Source organism: Saimiri boliviensis, chromosome 7 (assembly GCF_048565385.1).
Source record: "Saimiri boliviensis isolate mSaiBol1 chromosome 7, mSaiBol1.pri, whole genome shotgun sequence".
Classification (NCBI taxonomy): Eukaryota; Metazoa; Chordata; class Mammalia; order Primates; family Cebidae; genus Saimiri; species Saimiri boliviensis.
Window position 1 is genome coordinate 63,825,084 of NC_133455.1, and position 17,643 is coordinate 63,842,726.

The 17,643-nt window shown below is 47.4% G+C and overlaps 1 long non-coding RNA gene across 2 annotated transcripts; it reads left to right on the forward strand.

The window, feature by feature from the left end:
• The first annotated feature begins 351 nt into the window (after positions 1-351).
• LOC141584994 (uncharacterized) lies at positions 352-12,878 on the forward strand. Of its 2 annotated transcripts, none has more exons than XR_012518274.1 (3): positions 352-427; positions 6,387-6,507; positions 12,819-12,878. It is a non-coding gene; the product is annotated as an uncharacterized LOC141584994 (long non-coding RNA). The 2 variants fall into 2 exon arrangements; XR_012518275.1 differs by lacking the exon at positions 12,819-12,878 and adding an exon at positions 8,109-8,318.
• Positions 12,879-17,643: the final 4,765 nt, after the last annotated feature.

The window sequence follows — 17,643 nt, forward strand, 5'->3', positions numbered from 1 at the left end:
TTTCTCTCTGCTCCTGCTAAGGAACTTCCCGTAGGCAGCCCAGTCCCCACCTCTGTCCAGGAGACAGCATAGCCGGAAGGGAACCTGGGTCTGTCCTTCCTCAGTGCTGCTTCTGTTTTAGGTAAATATCCTGTGGGGTCAGGAGAGAAAATCCCAAGTGCACCTGGGGAACACCATGGGCATCCCCCAACTCAGGACTGTGGGAGAGATGGGGTGTTGGAGGAGAGGTAAACCTGGGAGCCACTTACACCCACTCCGTCCCTTGCCCTGACTTTTTTTTTTTTTTTTTTTTTTTTTTTTTGAGATGGAGTCTTGCTGTGTCACCCAGGCCTGGAGTGCAGTGATGCAATCTTGGTTCACTGCAACCTCCGCCTCCCAGGTTCAAGAGACTCTTCTGCCTCATCCGCCTGAGTAGCAGGGACCACAGGTGAGTGCTACCACACGTGGCTCATTTTTGTATTTTTAGTAGAGCTGGGGTTTCACCATGTTGGCCAGATTGGTCTCCAACTCCTGACCCTAGGCCATCCACCCACCTTGGCCTCCCAAAGTGCTGGGATTTCAAGTGTGAGCCACTGCGCTCAGCCAATCCCTGCTGCATTCTAATCCCACCACCTGTGAAAGGCTTCTGGAAGCTCACAGAAACAATGGCCCCAGTATGACGGCTCCCACTCACTGCTCCCAGAGTTCTGGGGACACACAGTAAGGAGTGATTGTTTTTCTCACTCATCTAGATGTGATGAGCCTGGACAAAGAAGTTTGCTGTTGCTGACTTGCAGCTGGTCAGGCCCCTGCCCCGTGGAAATTGCCCCCACTAAATCCTTATGCCTCAGTTTACTCAGCTAACTCAGATCTCCAGCCCTGTCTCAGGCTGGGTTAGGCTCCTCCCTGTCACGCCATGCGGGAATCCCCCATGTGATACTTACTTACTTATTTGATTGATTGATTGATTGATTGAGATGGGATCTTACTCCATCACCCAGGCTGGAGTGCAGTGGTACAATCCCAGCTCACTGCAACCTCTGCCTCCCGGGTTCAAGTAATTCTCCTACCTCAGCCTATTGAGTAGCTGGGATTATAGGCACATGCCACCACGGCCTGCTGATTTTTTAATTTTTAGTAGAGACTGGGTTTCTCCATGTTGGTCAGGTGGGTCCCAAACTCTTGACCTTGTGATCCACCTGCCTCAGCCTCCCAAAGTGCTGGGTTACAGGCTCCCACACGCCTGACCTGTGTGACACTTTAATGAAGTAAGGTGTGTAGATGTTGGCTGCCTGATGATCTTCCCACCACAGGGCAGGGCTAGGGGCTGTGTTGTCTGGAAATTCCTCAGCTCTTTATGCTGGTAAGGGAAGAAGGAAGAGAAATCCCTCCGGAGACATGCGGCGAGGTTTGGTGGGGACATAGCTCACCAGATTGTACTTGGTGTTCCCATGTAACTTGTAACAGCTCTCATGGAAGGTGGCCAAGACCTCAGGAAGTGGGGGTTGCTCACTATCACCTAAGGGGTGGGGGGTAAGAGAAGCTGAGGCTGTACAGAGCCAGCAGGCAGAACAGGGAAACCAGGGCTAGGTGCGGTGGCTCATACTTGTAATTCCAGCAGTTTGGGAGGCGGAGGCAGGTGGACCATTTGAGGTCCAGGAGTTTGAGACCAGCTGGCCAACATGGTGAAACCCCGTCTCTACTAAAAACACAAAATTAGCCAGGCGTGTTAGTGCATGCCTGTAATCCTGGCTACTCAGGAGGGTGATGCAGGAGAATCACTTGAATATGGGATGCTGAGGTTGCGGTGAGCCGAGGTCATGCCATTGCACTCCAGCCTGGGCAATAAGAATGAAACTCCTTTTTTTAAAAAAAAAAAAAGAAAAAAGGAAATGCACTTGCTCTGCCAATGTGGCTCCAGGTGCAACCCCTGATGTGTTCCCCCTGCCCTGCTCCTGCTCCAACATCACCCACAACCCCCAGCTGTGGATTTGAAGTCCTGCAGTGCAGACAGCCTGAATTTGCAGAGCTGCGGGCCTGGGGTCTGTCTTGCAGCAGGAGACACAGAGGAGGGAGCCTTGGGTTTGAGCCAGAGACAGCCTGTGGTGTCCCCATGCAGGTCCTGGTCCCCTTGTGTTTTGTGACACTCCCCCATATCCTCACAGAAGCCATCCCCATTTTCAGCATGATTACAGATGCTACTTAACTCATGACGGGGTCATGTCCCCATAAATCTATCATAAATTGGTAATAGCAGCCAAGTGCAGTAGCTCACGTCTGTAATCCCAGCACTTTGGGAGGTCAACGTGGGAAGATTGCTTGATCCCAGGAGTTCAAGACCAGCCTGGGCAACACAGAGAGATCCTGTCTCTGAAGAAAAAAAAAAAAAAAAGTAAAAACATACTAGGTTGAAAATGCATTTATTTTTTGAGACAGAGTCTCACACTGTCATCCAGGCTGGAGTGTAGTGGTGCAGTCTTGGCTCACTGCAACCTCTGCCTATCAGGTTCCAGTGATTCTCCTGCCTCAGCCTCCCGAGTGGCTGGTATTACAGGCATGAGCACTGGGTAAATTTTGTATTTTTAGTAGAGATTGGGTTTCACCATGTTGGCCAGGCTGGTCACGACCTTTTGACCTCAGGTAGTCTGCCTATATCAGTCTCCTAAAGTGCTGCGATTACAGGCGTGAGCCACTGTACCTGTCCTATTTATTTTTATTTTTATTTTTGGAGGTGGAGTCTGGCTCTGTTGCCCGGGCTGCAGTGCAGTGATCCCATGTTGGCTCACTGCCTGCAACCTCTGCCTCCCGGGTTCAAGTGATTCTCCTGCCTCAGCTTACCGGGTAGCTGGGACTACAGGCACCCTACCACACCTAGCTAATTTTTGTATTTTTAGTAAAGACAGGGTTTCACCATGTTGCCCAGGCTGGTCTTGAGCTCCTGAGCTTAGGCAATCTGCCCACCTCAGCCTCCCAAAGTGCAGGGATTACATGTGTGAGCCAGCCTACCCAGCCCGCAAATGCATGTAATACACCTACACTACCAAGCATTGGATGTTAGTCCAGCCGACTTCAGGTTGAGAACAAACTGAGCAGTACTAAAAGGAGAACAAAACCCACTCACCCTTCCCCGCCTTGGATCATGACTTTGACATTTCAGGGGTCCAGCCTTCGTGAATGTTTGTAGAAATAGATAATAAATTTGGATAAATGTACCACCTTTAAGTGTACAATTCAGTGGCATTTGGTAGCTTCACAATATTGTGCAACAATCACTACCATCTGTTTCTATACTTTCTCATCATCCCAAACAGAAATGCTGTCCTCGCGAAACAATACTTTACGTGCTTTTAAATTTTTATTTACTTATTTATTTATTATGAGACCGAGTCTTTCTCTGTTTCCCAGGCTAGAGTACAATGGTGCAATCTCAGCTCACTGCTACTTCCACCTCCCAGGTTCTAAGCAATTCTCCTGGGTCTTGAACTCCTGACCTCGTCGCGATCCAGCCACCTCAGGCTCCCAAAGTGCTGGGATTACAGGCATAAGCCAAATTTTTTTATTTTTTAAGAGATGAGGTCCTGCTCTGTTACCCAGGCTGGAGTGCAGTGGCATAACTATAGCTCACTGCAGCCTCAATCTCCTGGGCTCAAGTGATCCCTCCTGCCTCAGCCTCCCAAGTAGATGGGACTACAGGTGCACACAATTGCACGTGGCTAATTTTTATCTTTATATTTTATAGAGACAGGATGTTACTATGTTCCCAGGCTGGTCTCAAACTCCTGGGTTCCAGCGATCCTCCCACCTCAGGCTTCTGAAGTACTGGGATTAAGGGCATGAGCCGCTGTGCCTGGCCCTCATGCAATGTATTGAATACTATGCTAACAGTGAAAAACAGATTGTATCGGTACTGGAAGCAGAGTTTCTACTGAATGTGATCATTTTTGTGCCATTGTAAAGTCAAAAAGTTGTGTGACCATCTGCACTTGGAACTACTGGTAGGCTTAGACACTTGGATTTTAGATCCAGAAACATCCAAACACCTCCTGCTGGGTGGGAGAAGGGGTTTTTATTTACGTAGTCATTTATTATGAGACCAAGTCTTTCTCTGTCTCATAATAATATTTTATTTTATTTTATAAATATTTTACTTACATATTTATTTATTATGATGCCATAGGAGTCAGAGCTCTTAGCTGCTAGCGAGAGAAGCCCACTCAGGCTGAGTATAAAAACTGAGGCCGGGCACTGTGGCTTATGCCTGTAATCCCAGCACTTTGGGAGGTCGAGGTGGGTGGATCACCTGAGGTCAGGAGTTTGAGACCAGCCTGACCAACATGATGAAACCCTATCTTACTAAAAATACAAAAATTAGCCTGGCATGGTGGCACGTGTCTGTAGTCTCAGCTACTTGGGGGGCTGAGGCAGGAAAATTGCTTGTACATGAGAGGCAGAGGTTGCAATGAGCCGAGATCATGTCATTGCACTCCAGCCTGGGTGACAGAGCAAAACTCCATCTCAAGAAAAAAAACAAAAGAAAGAAAAGGAAATGAATTTATGGGGCAGCTGAGAAGGATCGAGGAGACACAGAGACTAAAGATGACAGGCAGCCAGCTGGACAGCCACAGCCTCATCATGCCGAAACATGCAGAGGCTGGCCTGGGGGGGTGACACAGAAATGGCCAGACATGGTGGCTCATGCCTATAATTTCTGCATTTTAGGAGGCCTAGGTGAGCGGATCACTTGAGACCAGGAGTTCAAGACCAGCCTGACCAATATGGTGAAACCCCGTCTCCACTAAAAATACAAAATTAGCCAGGCATGGTTGCAGGTGCCTGTAACTCCAGCTACTTGGGAGGCTGAGGCAGGAGAACTGCTTGAGCCTGGGAGGTGGAGGTTGCAGTGAGCTGAGATCACACCATTGGACTACAGTCTGATCAACAGAGTGACTCTGTCTCAAAAAAAAAAAAAATGACACATAGAGACAATTTCTATGCAGAACTGTGAGTGAGTGTCTCTCCTTTTGGGGGCAATGCCAGGGGATTTCCAGGATCTGCGAGTGGGCACTCAGCATGTGGCTGAGAATCCTGGGCAGCAGGAACATCCAGATGTACTTAGCAGAGGAATCAGGGATGTGCCTGGCTGGGGTATCAACAAAGCCGTCAATTCCGGCTGGCTGTGGATGTTGATGCTATACATCCTGTATGTGAATTCTCCCATCAGAAACTCAATCTAGTTAGAAATGCAAATAAGAAAGAAAATCATGCTCCCATTCCCCAAAGGAAAGGGCAGGGAGGCGGGAAGGTGGAAGGGAACTTCCTGGTGCTGCGGCCTGAATCTCCACTTGTGCCGCTGTCTTCCCCACTAGACTCTGTACTTCCAGAAAGGGCTGGGGACGGGCACAATGCCAGCCTCTCTCTTCTCTCCAGAAGTATTCCCAATCCTGACATTCACAGTAATTGCTTCTTTCTGTTCCTTTCTCCTTTTTTGAGGCAGGTTCTTGCTCTGTCACCCAGGCTGGAGAGCAGTGGTGCAATCACGGCTCACTGCAGCCTTGATTTCTTGAGCTCAAGTGATCTTCTCCCCTCAGCCTGCTGAGTAGGCAGGACAATAGTCGTGCACCACCCTTCCCAGCTAATTTAAAAAAAAAAAAACAAAAACAAAAAAAAAAAAAAACTTTTTTTTTCCCCCCCAGAGACAGGGTCTTACTATGTTGCCAGGCTGGTCCCAAACTCCTGGGCACAAGCGATCTCCCTTCTCAGCCTCCCAAAGTGTTGGGTGTTACAGGTGTGAGCCACCACACCTGGCCTCTTTCTGTTTCTTTAGAGTAGAGCTGCCCTAGTATGCATCTCTAACGTATAACTGTTACCCAGCATTGTTTTGTCTTTTAAGCCTCTTTCAATCTCCAAGTTTGTTGGCTGGGTGAGTGCTCACTCCTGTAATCCTGATGTGAGAGGATCATTTAAGTTCAGAGGTTTGAGACAATACAGGAGACTCTTGTCTCTACAAAAACTAATTTTTTCTTTTTCACTCCACTCAGGCTGCAATGCAGTGGTGCAATCTCAGCTCACTGCAACCTTTGCCTCCTGGGTTCAAGCCATTCTTCTGCCTCATCCTCCCATGTAGCTGGGATTACAGGCACATGGGACCATGCACAGCTAATTTTTGTAATTTTAGTAGAGCCGGGGTTTTGCCATGTTGGCCTGGCAGTTCTCAAACTCCTGACTTCAGGTGATCTGCCCACATCAGTCTCCCAAAGTGCAAAGATTGGGATCACAGGTGTGAACAACAGTGCCCAGCCAAAAACTAAAATTTTAAAAAAGACACAATCTACAAGTTTCTCCTCTATCCCTTTTCCTTTTTTATGTATGTATGTATGTATGTATGTATGTGTTTTATTTATTTACAGACAGTCTTGCTCTGTCACCCAGGCTGGAGTGCAATGTCACAATCTCAGCCCACTGCAACCTCCGTCTCCCAAGGTTCAAGTGATTCTCTTGTTTCAGCCTCCTGAGTAGCTGGAATTACAGGTATGTGCTACCACACCTGGCTGATTTTTGTATTTTTGGTAGAGATAGGATTTCTCCATGTTGGTCAGGCTGATCTCAAACTTATGACCTCGGGATCCACCCACCTTAGCCTCCCAATGTGTTGGGATTACAGGCGTGAGCCTCCTTGCCTGGCCTATCCCTTTTCCTTTCTATGGATTTTGGAAGACTCCACACTGTTGGGTCTGTAGCATTTCTTAAAGTCTGGATTTCCCTGGTGCATGTGAACCCATTCTCTGTCTTTTGTATTTGTAGCATATTTGCAGCTGGATTAATGATCACACCATCAGATTAGAGTTTGATCGTGTTGGCAAGATTCAGTGGGTGATGTGATTGATCTTTTATTGGTGATGGATATTATCCTATTGTCTCTCTTATTTTGTTAATTTTTTAAATTCATTTTTTAGAAATAGGGGTCTCATTTTGTCACCCAGGCTGGAGTGCAGTGACTCCACCATAACTCCCTAAAGCCTCAAACTCCTGGGCTCAAGCGATCTGCGCACTTCAGCCTCCTGAGTAGCTGAGACCACACGCCACCACACCCAACTTTTTTTTTTTTTCTTTTTTGAGATGAAGTCTCATTCTGTCACCCAGGCTGGAGTGCCTTGGCGTGATCTCAGCTAGTTGCAATCTCCGCCTCCCAGGTTAATGCAATTCTCTTGCCTCAGCACTCCAAGTAGGTGAAATTATAGGCACCTGCCACCGCACCCAGCTAACTTTCATATTTTTAGTAGAAATGGGCTTTCACCATGTTGGTTAGGCTGGTTGAAACTCCTGACCTCTAGTAATCTGCCTGCCACAGCCTCCCCAAGTGCTGGGATTACAGGTGTGAGCCATGGCACCACACCTGGCCAATGCTAGCTTTTTTTTTTTTTTTTTTTTAGGCTAACTGTTGTGTTGTCACCCAGGCTAGAGTGCAGTGGTGTGGTCTCAGCTCGCTGCAACCTCTACCTCCTGAGTTCAAGTGATTCTGCTGCCCCAGCCTCTTGAGTAGCTGGAATTACAGGCACCCGCCAACATGCCTGGCTAATTCTTGTATTGTTTTAGTAGAGACGGGGTTTCACCATGTTGACCAGGTTAGACTTGAATTCCTCGCCTCAGGTGATTTGCCCACCTCAGCCTCACGAAGTACTGGGATTGCAGGCATGAGCCACCGCAGCCAGCCACTCAGCATTTTTTTTTTTTTTTAATTTTAGAAATGGGTCTATGTTTCCAGGCTGGTCTTGAACTCTTGGCCTCAAGCAACACTCCAGGCTTAGCCTCTTGAGACAGAAGCCTTAGCCTCCTGAGGGTGGTACCATGCCCAGCTTGAATTTGCCTTTTTAAAAAAGAGTGCATTGAACATTGGTGTAAACAGTTAGGATCACATACATTGCACCTCCCAATGTGGAATTCAGGATGCACGAGAAGTGCCTGGATATTCACAAGGCACTTCTGGAATCAAAAGCTGAAAGGCTGCCCCGTGCAATGGGTATTTCCACAATCTCTGGGCTCCTGAGAATCAGGGCCACCTCCCACCACATGGATTGGTCTGCAAACTAACTGATTTCTGAGATTCAGTCATTCTAATTGTTTTTTTGGAGATTTAAATTTTATTTCATGATGCAGACTTAAAGAAGGTAGAGAGAAGAAAGAAAGAAAGAGAAAGGGCCAGGTGCCTGCCTCACACCTGTAATCTCAACACTTTGGGAGGCCAAGGCGGGTGAAATCATGAGGTCAGGAGTTTGAGAGCAGCCTGGTCAACATGGTAAAACCCCAGTTCTATTAAAAATAGAAAAGTTGGGAGCACTACACACTGGGGTCTGTTGGTGGGAAATGGGGGAGGGACCAGGGGGTGGGGAGGTGGGAAGAGATAGCATGGGGTGAAATGATAGATACAGGCGAGGGGACAGAAGGCAGAAAACCACACTGCCATGTGTGTACCTATGCAACAATCTTGCATGTTCTTCACATGCACCCTAAAACCTAAAATGCAATAAAAAAGAAAATAGAAAAGTTAGCTGCATGTAGTGGTGGGCGCCTGTAATCCCAGCTACTCAGAAGGCTGAGGCAGGAGAACCTGGTAGGTGAAGGTTGCAGTGAGCCAAGATTGTGCCACTGCACTCCAGCCTGGGTGACAGAGCAAGACTTCAACTTTAGGGTGGGGGCGGGCAGGAAGAGATTAAGGGAAGGAGAGAGGGCTGGGGGAAGGAGGAAACACAGTCATAAGGACAACAACTTGTGATCTAACTACTCTTCAGCTTCATTCATCCTTTGGTAATTATTATTATTTTCTGTTTTTGAGATGGAGTCTCTGTGGCCCAGGCTGGAGTGTAGTGATACAATCGGCACACTGCAACCTCTGCCTCCCACGTTCAAGCCATTCTCCTGCCTCACAAGTAGCTGGGATTACAGGTGCACACCACCATGCCCAGGTAATTTTCACATTTTTAGTAGAGATGGGGTCTTACTGTGTTGCCCAGGCTGGTGATAATCTCCTGGAACCAAAGTGCTGGGATTTGCAGGAAGGAGCCACTGTGCCTGGCCAAAATAATTCTTTTATTAACATTTTTGTTAGTTTTAAAAATTATGATTATTTTAAGAGACAGAGTTTCATGCTGTCACCCAGGCTGGAGCACAGTGCTGCAACCATAGCTCATTGAAACCTCAACCTCTGATCCTCCTGCCTCAGCCTCTCAAGTAGGTGGAACTACAGGTATGCACCACCACAGCCAGCTAATGGGTTTGTTGTTGTTGTTGTTGTCTTTAGACAGAGTCTTTCTCTGATGTCCAGGCTGGAGTGCAGTGGCTCAACATGGGCTCATTGCAACCTCCGCCTCCTGGGCTCAAGCAATTCTTCTGCCTCAGCCTCCCAAGTAGATGGGATGACAGAAGCCCACCACCATGTCTGGCTAATTTTTATATTTTCGTAAAGATGCGGTTTTACCATGTTGGTCAGGCTAGTCTTAAAATCCTGACCTCAGGTGATCTGCCCGCCTTGGCCTCCCAAAGTGCTGGGATTATAGGCATGAGCCACTGTGCCCAGTCAAAATTTTAAATTATTTTTCTAGAGACTCGGTTTCCCTGTCTTACCCAGTCTGGTCTTGAACTCCTGGCCTCAGATGGTCCTCCTGCCTTGGCCTCCCAAAGCTCTGCGATCACAGGCAGGAGCCACTACATGTAGCCTAATTTTTTTTTTTTTTTTTTTTTTTTTTTTGAGACTGAATCTTGCTCTGTCACCTAGGCTAGAGTGCAGTGGCATGATAGCTCACTGCAACCTCTGCCTCATGGGTTCAAGGGATTCTCCTGCCTCAGCCTCCCAAGTATCTGTGATTACAGGCACCTGCCACCACACCCAGCTAATTTTTGTATTTTTAGTAGAGATGGGGTTTCTTTTTTTCTTTTTCTTTGAGACGGACTTTCTCTCTTGTTACCCAGGCTGGAGTGCAATGGCATGATCTCAGCTCACCACAACCTTCGCCTCCTGGGTTCAGGCAATTGTCCTGTCTCAGCCTCCCGAGTAGCTGGGATTACAGGCATGCGCCACCATGCTTAGCTAATTTTTTGTATTTTTGGTAGAGACGGGGTTTCACCATGTTGACCAGGATGGCCTTGATCTCTTGACTTTGTGATCTGCCCGCCTCGGCCTCCCAAAGTGCTGGGATTACAGGCTTGAGCCACCGTGCCCGGCCCAGGGATGGGGTTTCACCATATTGGCCAGGCTGGTCTTGAACTGACCTAGTGATCTGCCCACCTTGGCCTCTGATAGTGCTGGGATTGCAGGCATGAGCCACCACGCCTTGTACCTAATTCCTATTCACTGGTCGTGGATGGGAGCTATGGAATCTCTTCCTACAAAACATCCTGGCCGCATCAGAACGTGAGAGTTAAGGTTTCTAAGAGATGGTTCCTCTGTTTGTGCTCCACACCCAAATAATCCATCTTAGTTCACTGTCAGACAACTTCCAGGTATTACAGTGGCTGTAGTCTAGCTGGAAAAACGCTGAAGTAGACCCCCGGGACTCTCTTGACTCAGTCACTAACAACTTAGTGTGGCCCTGGGAAACAAAGAAGCTGGAGCAACCACGCCTGCAATCCCAGCACTTTGGGAGGTCGAGGTGGGAGGATTGCTTGAGCCCAGGAGTTTGAGAGTAGCCTGGGCAACATAGCAAGACCCCATCTCTAAAAAAAAAAAAAAATCAAAAAATTATCCAGGTGTGGTGGTGTCACCCTGTAGTCCCAGCTATTCAGGAGGCTAAAGTGGGAGGATCACTTGAGTCCCAGAGGTCAAGACTGCAGTGAGCCAAGATCATGCCACTGCCCTCGAGCTTGGGCTTCAAAGTGAGACACTGTATCAGGAGGAAAAAACAAAACAAAACAAAACCAAAAAACTGGAGCTTTTGTTTTCTCATTTGTTAAAGGTGGATGATATTATCTCCTTCATGGAGTTACTGTGAGGATGGAAGTACGATTTTTTTCCCCTTTCCTTTTAGAAACACCATTAGATAGGCATAGTGGCCAGGTGAGGTGGCTCATGCCTGTAATCCCAGCACTTTGGGAGCCTGAAGCAGGTGGATCACCTGAGGTCAGGAGTTCAAGACCATCCTGGCCACCATGGTGAAACCCTGACTCCACTAAAATTACAAAAATTAGCCCAGCGTGGTGGCACGTGCCTACAATTGCAGCTACTCAGGAAGCTGAGGCAGGAGAATGGCTTGAATCTGGGAGGTGGAGGGTGTAGTGAGCAGAGATCATCCCACGGCACTCCAGTCTGGACGACAGAGTGAGACTCCATCTCAAAAAAAGAATGCCAGATGTGGTGGCTCATGCCTGTAAACCCAGCACTTTGGGAGGCAGAGGAAGGTGGATCACCTGAGGTCAGGAGTTCAAGACCAGCCTGACCAACATGCAGAAACCCCATCTCTAATAAACATATAAAATTAGCCAAGCATGGTGGCACATGCCTGTAATCTCAACTACTTGGGAGGCTGAGGCAGGAGAATCGCTTGAACCTGGGAAGCGGAGGTTGCAGTGAGCCAAGATTGCACTCCTGCATGGACGAGAAGAAGGAAACTGTGTCTCAAAAACAATAATTAGATAGGCATAGTGCACAAGATAATGTCAGGTGACACATGCACTACCACTTAGTACCACTGTGAGTCCGGACAGATGACATAGGTCTCCGTGCCTCAGTTTTTCCACCTGTCAAATAGGAACCATATGAGGATGTACTCGTAAGATGATGCTCAAGGCTAAATAATGTAATCCATGAACGTGCCTAGACCAGCACCTCCTGCATTTTAAATACTCTTCCCTTTTGGCTGCTGTTGCTACTATTTTACTAACTGGGTTGATTTCTAGCCTGCAAAAAAAGGATCACAAGTTTGTGAACAAGACCATTATTCCTTACCAAATGATTCATAACCCCAATTTTTCTTTTGCTTTTTTTTTTTGTTTGTTTGTGTTTTTGGAAACAGAGTCTCACTCCCACTCCCAGGCTCAAGGGATTCTCCTGCTCAGTCTCATGAGTAACTGGGATTAAAGGTACCCACAACTAGGCCCAGCTAATTTTTGTATTTTTAGTACAGATGGGGTTTCACCATGTTGGCCAGGCTGATCTCAAACTCCTGACCTCACGTAATCCATCCACCTCGGCCTCCCAAAGTGCTGGGATTATAGGCGTGTGCCACCCCACCAGCCCATAACCCCAGTTTCTTTTTACCAACTTAGATTATGGAACTTGGCATGATGCCCAGATTCCCATAATGCAAATTGTCCTCCCCAATTATAACTACCAGGTTTTTTTTCATCTAAGAAAAACAAAACAAAAATTGAAATGCTGGTCATTTTTGTGGACAAAAAGATAAGTATGGCCAGGGGTAGTGGCTCATGCCTGTAATTCCAGCACTTTGAGAGGCTGAGGCGGGAAGATCACTTGAAGCCAGAAGTTCGAGACCAGCCTGACCAACATGGTGAATCCCCCTCTCTACTAAAACTACAAAAATGAGCCAGGCGGGCTGGTGTGCGCCTGCAGTCCCAGCTACTCAGGAGGCTGAGGCAGGAGAATCACTTAACCCAGGAGGCAGAGGTTGCAGTGAGCAGAGATCATGCCACTGCAGTCCAGCTTGGGCAACAAGATCAGAACTCCGTCTCAAAAAACAAAAAGAAAAAGTAATGCGACTGCTATTTTCTGGTTATAATCACAGAGTTCATGTAGAAAAGCTAAGCAATATGAAAAAATACAGAGTTAAAGTTTTTAAAAATTACCCCAAATTGGATCAGCAAACTTTTTTTTTTTTTCCCTCTTGAGACAGACTAGGTCTTGCTGCTGCCCAAGCTGGTGTACAGTGACACAATCACAGATGACTGCAGCCTCGACCTCCTGGACTGGCTCTGTGCTCTTGCCTCCCAAGGAGCTGGGACTACAGGTGCATATTCCTATACCCAGCTAATTTTTTTTTAATTGGTTTTGTAGAGGTGAAGTCTCACTATGTTGCCCAGGCTGGTCTCGAACTCTGGCCTCAAGTAATCCTCCCGCTTCAGCCTTCCAAAGTGCTGGGATTACAAGCATGACCTTATTTGGAGACTGGGTCATTACAGAGGTCATCAAGTTAAAATGGGTCATGAAGGTGGGGCCCTGATGCTATATAACTGTTGTCCTTACTAAAAGAAAAAATTGTAGCCTGTGAAAGAAAAAGAAAGAATAAAATATTTTTTCCTTGAGACAGGGTCTTGTTCTGTTACCCAGGCTGGAGTGAAGTGGTGTGATCTCAGCTCACTGCAGCCTCATCCTCCCTGACTCAAGCAATCCTCCAACCTCAGCCTCCTGAGTAGCTTGGGAGCACAGGTACATGTGACCATACCTGGCTTTTTTTTTTTTTTTTTTTTTTTTCCGAGATGGATGCTTGCTCTTTCCTGCAGTCTGGAGTGCAGTGGTGCAATCTCAGCTCACTGCAACCTCCAGCTCTGGGTTCAAGCAGTTCTCCTGCCTCAGCCTCCTGAGTAGCTAGGATGGCAGGCGTGCACCACCACAGCCAGCTAATTTTTATATTTTTAGTAGAGATGGGGTTTCACCATTTTGGCTATGCTGGTCTCAAACTCCTGACCTCTTGATCTGCCAACCTCAGCCTCCCAAAGTGCTAGGATTACAGGTGTGAGCCACCACTCCCGGCTGTATTGTTTTTAGTACAGATGGGGTTTCATCCTGTTGGCCTGGCTGGTATTGAACTCCTGACCTGAAGTTATCCTCTCACTCATGTTCCCAAAGTACAGGGATTACAGACATGAGCCACGGCATCTGGCCTGAGACAACAAATTTGTCTTATTCTAAGCCACTTAGTTTGTGGCACTTTGTTACAGCATCCCCAGCAAAGTTATATCCAACGAATAATCCATTTCATTGTTGTTGTTGTTGTTGTTGTTGTTTTTGAGACGGAGTTTCGCTCTTGTTACCCAGGCTGGAGTGCAATGGCACGATCTCGGCTCACCGCAACCTCCGCCTCCTGGGCTCAGGCAATTCTCCTGCCTCAGCCTCCTGAGTAGCTGGGATTACAGGCACGAGCCACCATGCCCAGCTAATTTTTTTATTTTTAGTAGAGACGGGATTTCACCATGTTGACCAGGATGGTCTCGATCTCTTGACCTCGTGATCCACCCGTCTTGGCCTCCCAAAGTGCTGGGATTACAGGCTTGAGCCACCGCGCCCGGCCCTTGTTGTTGTTTTTAAGGAAAAAAAAAAGGAAAGAAAGAAAGAAAAAAGAATAATTAAAAAGAATGAAGGAGAGGAAGAAAGAGGAAGAGGGAGAGAGAACGGGAGTGTTGCTTTATTGCCCAGGCTAGAATGCAGTCTAAAAACGGGTATTGAAAATGTCTTTTATGCCAGTAATTTTCCTTAATAATGGAGACAGGAAAAAAATGAGGAAAGAAAATAACAAACAAGCAGCCAACCAATAATTCATTTAAACCTGTAAGTAGGTATGACGTGGTACTGATCAGAGTGTATATTTTGTGTATTTAAAATGGAGAGTTCTATAAATGTTTATTAAGTTTACTTGTTCCGGATGTGAGTTCAAGTCCTGGATATCCTTGTTAATTTTCTGTCTCGTTGATCTGTCTAATATTGATGTTGAAGTCTCCCCCTATTATTGTGTGGGAGTCTGTCTCTTCATAAGTCTTACGTAATCTGGGTGTTCCTGTACTGGGTGCGTATATATTTAGGATCGTTAGCTCTTCTTGTTGCATTGATCCTTTGACCATTATGTAATGTCCTTCTTTGCCTCTTTTGATCTTTGTTGCTTTAAAGTTTATTTTATCAGAGGTGAGAATTGCAACTCCTGCTTTTTATTAAGTAACTTATTTTTGCTCTCAAGTTGGTTGGTAAATCTTTCTCCATCCATTTATGTTGAGTCTTTGTGTATCCCTGCATGTGAGATGGGTCTGGATGCAGCATACCGATGGGTTTTGCATTTCATTGTTAAAGGACACAGAAGCTCATGCTCTCTGTCATTCACGAATGTGTAATTAGGTTTTGGCCAGGAGCAGAGGCTCATACCTGTAATCCCAGGACTTTGGAAGGCTGAGATGGGAGGATCACTTGAAGCTCAGAGTTCGAGGCCAGCCTGGCCAACATGGTGAGACCCCATCTCCACACACACACAAATATTAGTTGGGCATGGTAGCATTCACCTGTAATCCCAGCTACTCAGGAGGCTAAGGTGGGAGGACTGCTTGATCCTGGGAGTAAGAGGCTGCAGTGGGCTATGATTATACCACTGCACTGTAGCCTGAACAACACAGGAAGTCCCTATCTATCTCTTAAAAAAAAACAAAAAAAACAAAAAACAAAAAAAGGGCTGGAGTTTGAGTTTGTGTTTTTGTTGTTGTTACTGTTGTTGTTGTTGTTGTCTTTTTTTTTTAGACGGAGTTTCGCTCTTGTTACCCAGGCTGTAGTGCAATGGCGCGATCTCGGCTCACCGCAACGTCCGCCTCCTGGGTTCAGGCAATTGTCCTGCCTCAGCCTCCTGAGTAGCTGGGATTACAGGCATGCGCCATCATGCCCAGCTAATTTTTTATATTTTTTAGTAGAGACGGGGTTTCACCATGTTGACCAGGATGGTCTCAATCTCTTGACCTCGTGATCCACCCGCCTTGGCTTCCCAAAGTGCTGGGGTTACAGGCGTGAGCCACTGGGCCCAGCCTCGTTACTGTTGTTTTTTGAGATGGAGTCTCATGCTCTGCCCAGGCTGGAGTGCGGTGGTTCAATCTCAGCTCACTGCAACTCCACCTCCTGTGGTCAAGTGATTCTCCCACCTCAGCCTCCCAAGTAGCTGGGATTACAGGTGTGCACCCCCACACCCGGCTCATTTTTATATTTTCAGTAGAGATGGGATTTCACCATGTTGGCCAGGCTGGTCTCAAACTCCTGACCTCAGGAGATCCACCGGCCTCGGCCTCCCAAAGTGATGGGATTACAGGTGTGGGTCACTGCGTTCGGTCGATTTCGTGTTTTGGCTGGGTTGGGTCTGGCAGGTGTGTGGTTAATAAACCAGGTCTAAATATTTCCAGGCTACTGGTGGGTCAGGCACGCACTGACAGCAATGTTGTGGATGGTGATACTGGCTTTGAACATGGAAGAAAACAAGGTCTGGTCTCCTTTTTTCACCCAGACGGTGTCGACGAGCTGACCTAGGAGATAACAGGACAGGTACATGAGACCCCGTGTACATCCTGGGAAAGGGGGTGGCAACTGCTGGGACCCCAGCCCACCTGGCCAGTGGCTCTTCCATGTTCCTTACAGCTTTTGAGAGGTTCACTATTTAAAGGAGGATGAATCAAGGAAAGTACAGGGCTGGGGCACAATTTTGTTAAACATGACAAGGAATATGCCTTGGTTCAAGAAAACCCATGGCTCAGCACGGTGGTGTACGCCTGTAATCTCAGCACTTTAGAAGGTGGAGGTGAGAAGATCACCAGAGGTCAGGAGTTCGAGGCCATCACGGCCAACATAGAAACCCCATCTCTACTAAAAATACAGAAATTAGCCAGGTGTGGTGGCACATGCCTGTAGTCCCAGCTACTCAAGAGGCTGAGTCCTGAGAATCCCGGGAGGTGGAGGTTGCAGTGAGCCGAGACCACACCATTGTACTCCAGCCTGGGTGACAGAGTGAGACTCCATCTAAAAAATAAAATGAGAAAATCCGATCCTTCTGCCACGCATGGGGGTGCATGCCTGTAATCCCAGCACTTTGGGAGGCTGAGGTGGGCACATCACTTGAGGTCAGGAGTTCAAGATCAGCCTGGCTAACATGGCAAAACCTTGGCTCTACTAAAAATACAAAAATGAACCGGGCATGGTTGCATGTGCCTGTAATCCCAGCTAATTGGGAGACCGAGGCAGGAGAATCACTTGAACCCCGAAGGTGGAGGTAGCAGTGAGCTTAGATCACGCCACTGCACCTAAGCCTGGGGGACGGAGAAGACTCCATCTCAAAAGAAAAAAGAGAAGGCAATGCAGCCCCTACTAGTCTTCTCTATAAGCAGGCTCAGAGTGATGGCCGTGGAGTTTTTGGTCAGCCAGGGGCTTGAACACAATGGAATGTCTTCTTCCTCTTTTTTTTTTTTTTTTTGAGACAGAGTTTTCGCTCTTGTTTACCCAGGCTGGAGTGCAATGGCGCGATCTCGGATCACCGCAACCTCCGCCTCCTGGGTTCAGGCAATTCTCCTGCCTCAGCCTCCTGAGTAGCTGGGATTACAGGCACGTGCCACCATGCCCCGCTAATTTTTTGTATTTTTTAGTAGAGACGGGGTTTCACCATGCTGACCAGGATGGTCTCGATCTCTTGACCTCGTGATCCACCCGCCTCAGCCTCCCAAAGTGCTGGGATTACAGGCTTGAGCCACCGCGCCCGGCTTGGAATGTCTTCTAATACAGGTAACTACTATAAGCAATAAAACAGGTTGGGTTTGGCAGCTCTCATCTGTAATCCCAGCACTTTGGGAGGCTGAGGCTGGAGGATCATTTGAGTCCAGCTGTTTGAGATCAGCCCAGGCAGGAGGGTGAAAGCCCATCTCTACAAAAAATAAGTTAGTCTTACATGGTGGTGCACCTGTGGTTCCAGCTACTGGGAGGCTGAAGCAGGA